Here is a 10,041-nt window from a genome sequence, read left to right as displayed (position 1 = left end):
GGATCAGCAGGGATATGTGAGGGAGCAGGCTGGTGTTGTGCCTTCCTCTGGATCAGCAGGGATTTGTGAGGGAGCAGGCTGGTGTTGTGCCTTCCTCTGGATCAGCAGGGATATGTGAGGGAGCAGGCTGGTGTTGTACCTTCCTCTGGATCAGCAGGGATATGTGAGGGAGCAGGCTGGTGTTGTGCCTTCCTCTGGATCAGCAGGGATATGTGAGGGTGCAGGCTGGTGTTGTGCCTTCCTCTGGATCAGCAGGGATATGTGAGGGTGCAGGCTGGTGTTGTGTCTTCCTCTGGATCAGCAGGGATATGTGAGGGTGCTGGCTAGTGTTGTACCTTCCTCTGGATCAGCAGGGATATGTGAGGGAGCAGGCTGGTGTTGTGCCTTCCTCTGGATCAGCAGGGATATGTGAGGGAGCAGGCTTGTGTTGTACCTTCCTCTGGATCAGCAGGGATATGTGAGGGAGCAGGCTGGTGTTGTGCCTTCCTCTGGATGATCAGCAGGGATATGTGAGGGTGCAGGCTGGTGTTGTGCCTTTCTCTGGATCAGCAGGGATATGTGAGGGAGCAGGCTGGTGTTGTGCCTTCCTCTGGATCAGCAGGGATATGTGAGGGTACAGGCTGGTGTTGTGCCTTCCTCTGGATCAGCAGGGATATGTGAGGGTGCAGGCTGGTGTGTCTTCCTCTGGATCAGCAGGGATATGTGAGGGTGCTGGATAGTGTTGTACCTTCCTCTGGATCAGCAGGGATATGTGAGGGAGCAGGCTGGTGTTGTGCCTTCCTCTGGATCAGCAGGGATATGTGAGGGTACAGACTGGTGTTGTGCCTTCCTCTGGATTAGCAGGGATATGTGAGGGTGCAGGCTGGTGTTGTGCCTTCCTCTGGACCAGCAGGGATATGTGAGGGAGCAGGCTGGTGTTGTGTCTTCCTCTGGATCAGCAGGGATATGTGAGGGTGCTGGCTAGTGTTGTACCTTCCTCTGGATCAGCAGGGATATGTGAGGGAGCAGGCTGGTGTTGTGCCTTCCTCTGGATCAGCAGGGATTTGTGAGGGAGCAGGCTGGTGTTGTGCCTTCCTCTGGATCAGCAGGGATATGTGAGGGAGCAGGCTGGTGTTGTACCTTCCTCTGGATCAGCAGGGATATGTGAGGGAGCAGGCTGGTGTTGTGCCTTCCTCTGGATGATCAGCAGGGATATGTGAGGGTGCAGGCTGGTGTTGTGCCTTCCTCTGGATCAGCAGGGATATGTGAGGGTACAGGCTGGTGTTGTGCCTTCCTCTTGATCAGCAGGGATATGTGAGGGTGCAGGCTGGTGTTGTGCCTTCCTCTGGATCAGCAGGGATATGTGAGGGTGCAGGCTGGTGTTGTGCCTTCCTCTGGATCAGCAGGGATATGTGAGGGTACAGACTGGTGTTGTGCCTTCCTCTGGATCAGCAGGGATATGTGAGGGATCAGGCTGGTGTTGTGCCTTCCTCTGGATCAGCAGGGATATGTGAGGGAGCAGGCTGGTGTTGTGCCTTCCTCTGGATCAGCAGGGATATGTGAGGGTGCAGGGAGGTGTTGTGCCTTCCTCTGGATCAGCAGGTATATGTGAGGGAGCAGGCTGGTATTGTGCCTTCCTCTGGATCAACAGGGATATGTGAGGGAGCAGGCTGGTGTTGTACCTTCCTCTGGATCAGCAGGGATATGTGAGGGAGCAGGCTGGTGTTGTGCCTTCCTCTGGATGATCAGCAGGGATATGTGAGGGTGCAGGCTGGTGTTGTGCCTTCCTCTGGATCAGCAGGGATATGTGAGGGTGCAGGGAGGTGTTGTGCCTTCCTCTGGATCAGCAGGTATATGTGAGGGAGCAGGCTGGTATTGTGCCTTCCTCTGGATCAACAGGGATATGTGAGGGAGCAGGCTGGTGTTGTGCCTTCCTCTGGATCAGCAGGGATATGTGAGGGTGCAGGCTGGTGTTGTGCCTTCCTCTGGATCAGCAGAGATATGTGAGGGAGCAGGCTGGTGTTGTACCTTCCTCTGGATCAGCAGGGATATGTGAGGGAGCAGGCTGGTGTTGTGCCTTCCTCTGGATGATCAGCAGGGATATGTGAGGGTGCAGGCTGGTGTTGTGCCTTCCTCTGGATCAGCAGGGATATGTGAGGGAGCAGGCTGGTGTTGTGCCTTCCTCTGGATCAGCAGGGATATGTGAGGGTACAGGCTGGTGTTGTGCCTTCCTCTGGATCAGCAGGGATATGTGAGGGTGCAGGCTGGTGTTGTGCCTTCCTCTGGATCAGCAGGGATATGTGAGGGTGCAGGCTGGTGTTGTGCCTTCCTCTGGATCAGCAGGGATATGTGAGGGAGCAGGCTGGTGTTGTACCTTCCTCTGGATCAGCAGGGATATGTGAGGGTGCAGGCTGGTGTTGTGCCTTCCTCTGGATCAGCAGGGATATGTGAGGGAGCAGGCTGGTGTTGTACCTTCCTCTGGATCAGCAGGGATATGTGAGGGAGCAGGCTGGTGTTGTGCCTTCCTCTGGATCAGCAGGGATATGTGAGGGAGCAGGCTGTGCCTTCCTCTGGATCAGCAGGGATGTGTGAGGGAGCAGGCTGGTGTTGTGCCTTCCTCTGGATCAGCAGGGATATGTGAGGGAGCAGGCTGGTGTTGTACCTTCCTCTGGATCAGCAGGGATATGTGAGGGAGCAGGCTGGTGTTGTACCTTCCTCTGGATCAGCAGGGATATGTGAGGGAGCAGGCTGGTGTTGTGCCTTCCTCTGGATCAGCAGGGATATGTGAGGGAGCAGGCTGGTGTTGTGCCTTCCTCTGGATCAGCAGGGATATGTGAGGGTGCAGGCTGGTGTTGTGCCTTCCTCTGGATCAGCAGGGATATGTGAGGGTACAGGCTGGTGTTGTGCCTTCCTCTGGATCAGCAGGGATATGTGAGGGAGCAGGCTGGTGTTGTGCCTTCCTCTGGATCAGCAGGGATATGTGAGGGAGCAGGCTGGTGTGCCTTCCTCTGGATCAGCAGGGATATGTGAGGGTGCAGGCTGTTGTTGTGCCTTCCTCTGGATCAGCAGGGATATGTGAGGGAGCGGGCTGGTGTTGTGCCTTCCTCTGGATCAGCAGGGATATGTGAGGGAGCAGGCTGGTGTTGTGCCTTCCTCTGGATCAGCAGGGATATGTGAGGGTGCAGGCTGGTGTTGTGCCTTCCTCTGGATCAGCAGGGATATGTGAGGGTGCAGGCTGGTGTTGTGCCTTCCTCTGGATCAGCAGGGATATGTGAGGGAGCAGACTGGTGTTGTGCCTTCCTCTGGATCAGCAGGGATATGTGAGGGAGCAGGCTGGTGTTGTGCCTTCCTCTGGATCAGCAGGGATATGTGAGGGTGCAGGCTGGTGTTGTGCCTTCCTCTGGATCAGCAGGGATATGTGAGGGTGCAGGCTGTTGTTGTGCCTTCCTCTGGATCAGCAGGGATATGTGAGGGAGCAGGCTGGTGTTGTACCTTCCTCTGGATCAGCAGGTATATGTGAGGGAGCAGGCTGGTGTTGTGCCTTCCTCTGGATCAGCAGGTATATGTGAGGGAGCGGGCTGGTGTTGTACCTTCCTCTGGATCAGCAGGGATATGTGAGGGTGCAGGCTGGTTTTGTGCCTTCCTCTGGATCAGCAGGGATATGTGAGGGTGAAGGCTGGTGTTGTGCCTTCCTCTGGATCAGCAGGGATATGTGAGGGAGCAGGCTGGTGTTGTACCTTCCTCTGGATCAGCAGGGATATGTGAGGGAGCAGGCTGGTGTTGTACCTTCCTCTGGATCAGCAGGGATATGTGAGGGAGCAGGCTGGTGTTGTGCCTTCCTCTGGATCAGCAGGTATATGTGAGGGAGCGGGCTGGTGTTGTACCTTCCTCTGGATCAGCAGGGATATGTGAGGGTGCAGGCTGGTTTTGTGCCTTCCTCTGGATCAGCAGGGATATGTGAGGGTGAAGGCTGGTGTTGTGCCTTCCTCTGGATCAGCAGGGATATGTGAGGGAGCAGGCTGGTGTTGTACCTTCCTCTGGATCAGCAGGGATATGTGAGGGAGCAGGCTGGTGTTGTACCTTCCTCTGGATCAGCAGGGATATGTGAGGGTGCAGGCTGGTGTTGTGCCTTCCTCTGGATCAGCAGGGATATGTGAGGGAGCAGGCTGGTGTTGTACCTTCCTCTGGATCAGCAGGGATATGTGAGGGTGCTGGCTAGTGTTGTACCTTCCTCTGGATCAGCAGGCATATGTGAGGGAGCAGGCTGGTGTACCCTCCTCTGGATCAGCAGGGATATGTGAGGGTGCAGGCTGGTGTACCCTCCTCTGGATCAGCAGGGATATGTGAGGGTGCAGGCTGGTGTTGTGCCTTCCTCTGGATCAGCAGGGATATGTGAGGGTGCAGGCTGGTGTTGTGCCTTCCTCTGGATCAGCAGGGATATGTGAGGGAGCAGGCTGGTGTTGTGCCTTCCTCTGGATCAGCAGGGATATGTGAGGGTGCAGGCTGGTGTACCCTCCTCTGGATCAGCAGGGATATGTGAGGGTGCAGGCTGGTGTTGTGCCTTCCTCTGGATCAGCAGGGATATGTGAGGGAGCAGGCTGGTGTTGTACCTTCCTCTGGATCAGCAGGGATATGTGAGGGAGCAGGCTGGTGTGCCTTCCTCTGGATCAGCAGGGATATGTGAGGGAGCAGGCTGGTGTTGTACCTTCTTCTGGATCAGCAGGGATATGTGAGGGTGCAGGCTGGTGTTGTGCCTTCCTCTGGATCAGCAGGGATATGTGAGGGAGCAGGCTGGTGTTGTGCCTTCCTCTGGATCAGCAGGGATATGTGAGGGTGCAGGCTGGTGTTGTGCCTTCCTCTGGATCAGCAGGGATATGTGAGGGAGCAGGCTGGTGTTGTACCTTCTTCTGGATCAGCTGGGATATGTGAGGGTGCAGGCTGGTGTACCCTCCTCTGGATCAGCAGGGATATGTGAGGGTGCAGGCTGGTGTTGTGCCTTCCTCTGGATCAGCAGGGATATGTGAGGGTGCAGGCTGGTGTTGTGCCTTCCTCTGGATCAGCAGGGATATGTGAGGGAGCAGGCTGGTGTTGTACCTTCCTCTGGATCAGCAGGGATATGTGAGGGAGCAGGCTGGTGTGCCTTCCTCTGGATCAGCAGGGATATGTGAGGGTGCAGGCTGGTGTTGTGCCTTCCTCTGGATCAGCGGGGATATGTGAGGAAGCAGGCTGGTGTTGTCCCTTCCTCTGGATCAGCAGGGATATGTGAGGGAGCAGGCTGGTGTTGTTCCTTCCTCTGGATCAGTAGGTATACGTGAGGAAGCAGGCTGGTGTTGTGCCTTCCTCTGGATCAGCAGGTATACGTGAGGGTGCAGGCTGGTGTACCCTCCTCTGGATCAGCAGGGATATGTGAGGGAGCAGGCTGGTGTTGTGCCTTCCTCTGGATCAGCAGGGATATGTGAGGGTGCAGGCTGGTGTACCCTCCTCTGGATCAGCAGGGATATGTGAGGGAGCAGGCTGGTGTTGTGCCTTCCTCTGGATCAGCAGGGATATGTGAGGGAACAGGCTGGTGTTGTGCCTTCCTCTGGATCAGCAGGGATATGTGAAGGTGCAGGCTGGTGTTGTGCCTTCCTCTGGATCAGCAGGGATATGTGAGGGAGCAGGCTGGTGTTGTGCCTTCCTATGGATCAGCAGGGATATGTGAGGGTGCAGGCTGGTGTTGTGCCTTCCTCTGGATCAGCAGGGATATGTGAGGGAGCAGGCTGGTGTTGTGCCTTCCTCTGGATCAGCAGGGATATGTGAGGGAGCAGGCTGGTGTTGTGCCTTCCTCTGGATCAGCAGGGATATGTGAGGGAGCAGGCTGGTGTTGTGCCTTCCTCTGGATCAGCACGGATATGTGAGGGTGCAGGCTGGTGTTGTGCCTTCCTCTGGATCAGCAGGGATATGTGAGGGAGCAGGCTGGTGTTGTGCCTTCCTCTGGATCAGCAGGGATATGTGAGGGTGCAGGCTGGTGTTGTGCCTTCCTCTGGATCAGCAGGGATATGTGAGGGAGCAGGCTGGTGTTGTGCCTTCCTCTGGATCAGCAGGGATATGTGAGGGAGCAGGCTGGTGTTGTGCCTTCCTCTGGATCAGCAGGGATATGTGAGGGTGCAGGCTGGTGTTGTGCCTTCCTCTGGATCAGCAGGGATATGTGAGGGAGCAGGCTGGTGTTGTGCCTTCCTCTGGATCAGCAGGGATATGTGAGGGAGCAGGCTGGTGTTGTACCTTCCTCTGGATCAGCAGGGATATGTGAGGGTGCAGGCTGGTGTTGTGCCTTCCTCTGGATCAGCAGGGATATGTGAGGGTGCAGGCTGGTGTTGTGCCTTCCTCTGGATCAGCAGGGATATGTGAGGGTGCAGGCTGGTGTTGTGCCTTCCTCTGGATCAGCAGGGATATGTGAGGGTGCAGGCTGGTGTTGTGCCTTCCTCTGGATCAGCAGGGATATGTGAGGGTGCAGGCTGGTATTGTACTTTGTTCTCTGGTTAAACTCGATGGACGTATGTCTTTTTTCAACCAAAATAACTACAACATGTAAGAATGATGTGCAGGTACTCTGCAAGAGAATAAGGGGATTCTTCCTCTATTACACGTTCTTCATGTACAGAGTACCTGCACATCACTCTTGCATGTACCCACAGTTACATTGCCTAGGGCCTGATCCATGTTCAGATTGTGCATGATGAATGTGTAATAGAGGAAGAATCCCCTCATTCCCCTGCAGAGTACCTGCACATCACTCTTACATGTACCCACAGTTACATTGCCTAGGGCCTGATCCATGTTCAGATTGTGCAGGAAGAATGTGTAATAGAGGAAGAATCCCCTCATTCCCCTGCAGAGTACCTGCACATCACTCTTGCATGTACCCACAGTTACATTGCCTAGGGCCTGATCCATGTTCAGATTGTGCAGGAAGAATGTGTAATAGAGGAAGAATCTGCTCATTCCCCTGCAGAGTACCTGCACATCACTCTTGCATGTACCAGAGTTACATTGCCTAGGGCCTGATCCAAACTGAGTGTTTGTGTGTTAGGGTTAGGAAAAAGTGGGTAGAACAGACACCAGCCAAATACATACCAGGGGCAACGCTGGGTCATCAGCTAGTTTTATTATAAAATAGAGCACAGAAAATGATGATTTAACAATGAACAGATAGTATTTTACTAAAACAAGGTATAAAGTGAAAGTGATAACTGGATGCAGCCCAAGCAGTTTATGAAATTGCCATTGTAGCGACAGGTTATTAGGTAGCACCCAACCATCCAAGAGTGACTTGCTTTGGTCATTGTCCCTCTGTACCAAGAACAGAAGTAAGAATGTACAAGCACTACCTGGCTCCCTTCTCTCTGCATTGTTTGAAGTTACCAAGTACAGCAAGTCCAAAGAGGAGATAGTAAGTTTTGTGGGTATAGTCCCAAGATAAAAGCCCAAGTCCAATCTGGGCTACCAAATCCTTTATATGGATTGGCACTGAAAGACCCTGACAGACTGTCCAGCAAATGCACCCCTCTCCACTGGAGGGTGGAGATGGTAATCAGAGAGGTGCAGCTTGTGTGTCCAGCAATATAGCCCTCTCTCCACTGGAGGATGGAGATGGTAATCAGAGATGGGCAGTCTGTGTGTCCAGCAATAGAACCCTCTCTCCACTGGAGGCTGGAGATGGTAATCAGAGAGGTGCAGCCTGTGTGTCCAGCAATATAACCCTCTCTGCACTGGAGGGTGGAGATGGAAATCAGAGAGGTGCAGCTTGTGTGTCCAGCAATATAACCCTCTCTGCACTGGAGGGTGGAGATGGTAATCAGAGAGGTGCAGCTTGTGTGTCCAGCAATATAGCCCTCTCTCCACTGGAGGATGGAGATGGTAATCAGAGATGGGCAGTCTGTGTGTCCAGCAATAGAACCCTCTCTCCACTGGAGGCTGGAGATGGTAATCAGAGAGGTGCAGCCTGTGTGTCCAGCAATATAACCCTCTCTGCACTGGAGGCTGGAGATGGTAATCAGAGATGGGCAGTCTCTGCCACATCATTCAGTTCCATCTCATTCTGTTGCATTACAGAGAAAACCATGTGACAGGTGGTGGCAGACAAATGCTGCTTGCTTGGACATTGGACTTGGTGCTGTACGAACCCCACAGTCAAGAGGGGGTGCTGCATGTACCCACACATTCCAGTCTCTTGCAAGTCATCCCCCAGCTGTCACTGATAAATGGGGAGAGAATTATATAGTTATTTTGGTTGAAGAAAGACATACATCCATCGAGTTCAACCAGTACAAAGTACAACTCCAGCCTGCTCCCTCACATATCCCTGTTGATCCAGAGGAAGGCGAAAAAACCCTTACAAGGCATGGTCCAATTAGCCCCAAAAGGGAAAAATTCCTTCCCGACTCCAGATGGCAATCAGATAAAATCCCTGGATCATCATTAGGCATTACCTAGTAATTGTAGCCATGGATGTCTTTCAACGCAAGGAAAGCATCCAAGACCCCTTTAAATGCAGGTATAGAGTTTGCCATAACAACTTCCTGTGGCAATGCATTCCACATCTTAATCACTCTTACTGTAAAGAACCCTTTCCTAAATGAATGGCTAAAACGTTTTTTCCTCTATGCGCAGATCATGTCCTCTAGTCCTTTGAGAAGGCCTAGGGACAAAAAGCTCATCCGCCAAGCTATTATATTGCCCTCTGAATTCTGATGTATTTATACATGTTAATTAGATCCCCTCTAAGGTGTCTTTTCTCTAGACTAAATAAACCCAATTTATCTAACCTGTCTTGGTAAGTGAGACCTTCCATCCCACGTATCAATTTTGTTTCTCGTCTTTGCACCTGCTCTAAAACTGCAATATCTTTTTTGTAATGTGGTGCCCAGAACTGAATTCCATATTCCAGATGTGGCCTTACTAGAGAGTTAAACAGGGGCAATATTATGCTAGCATCTCAAGTTTTTATTTCCCTTTTAAGGCATCCCAAAATTGTTAGCTTTAGCTGCAGCTGCTTGGCATTGAGTACGATTATTTAACTTGTTGTCAATGAGTACTCCTAAGTCCTTCTCCAAGTTTGATGTCCCCAACTGTATCCCATTTATTTTGTATGGTGCTAGACCATTAGTACGTCCAAAATGCATGACCTTACATTTGTCAACATTGAATTTCATCTGCCATGTATGTGCCCATATAGCCATCCTATCCAGATCCTGTTGCAATATGACACTATCTTCCTGAGAGTTGATGATTCTGCACAATTTTGTATCATCTGCAAAAATAGCAACATTGCGCACTACTGCATCTACTAGGTCATTAATAAATAAATTGAAGAGCACTGGACCCAGAACAGACCCCTGTGGGACCCCACTGCTAACAGTCTCCCATTTTGAGTATGATCCATTGACCACAACGCTTTGTTTTCTGTCCATTAGCCAGTTCCCTATCCATGCACACAGACTCTTCCCCAGTCCTTGCATCCTCATCTTTTGCACCAGACTTTTGTGGGGAACAGTGTCGAAGGCCTTTGCAAAGTCCAAGTATATCACATCTACAGCATTCCCAATATCCATATTAGCATTCACTACCTCATAAAAGCTGAGCATGTTAGTCAAACAGGACCTGTCTTTAGTAAACCCATGTTGATGCTGAGAAATAAGATTATTTTCTACTATGAAGTCATGTATAGTATCTCTTAGTAACCCCTCAAATAGTTTGCATACAACTGATGTTAAGCTTACAGGTCTATAATTTCCTGGATCTGATTTTTTGCCCTTCTTAAATAATGGGAAAACGTGGGCTGTACGCCAATCCACTGGGACTCTGCCAGTCGCAAGAGAGTCACAAAAAGAAGATAAAGGGGCTTAGCTATAACTGAACTTAATTCTCTTAGGACCCGAGGATGCATGCCATCCGGGCCAGGTACCTTGTCTATTTTTAATTTAGTCTTGCCTTCACTTCTTCCTGCGTTAAGTATTTAATATTACAGTTAGAAGATTGAGACTCTTCTGCCTCTGTAATTTGCAACAGTGCTGTTTCCTTTGT

This window comes from Hyperolius riggenbachi, chromosome 3, assembly GCF_040937935.1.
Source record: "Hyperolius riggenbachi isolate aHypRig1 chromosome 3, aHypRig1.pri, whole genome shotgun sequence".
NCBI lineage: Eukaryota > Metazoa > Chordata > Amphibia > Anura > Hyperoliidae > Hyperolius > Hyperolius riggenbachi.
The sequence above is the reverse complement of the archived record's forward strand: the minus strand, read 5'-3'. Positions refer to the sequence as shown.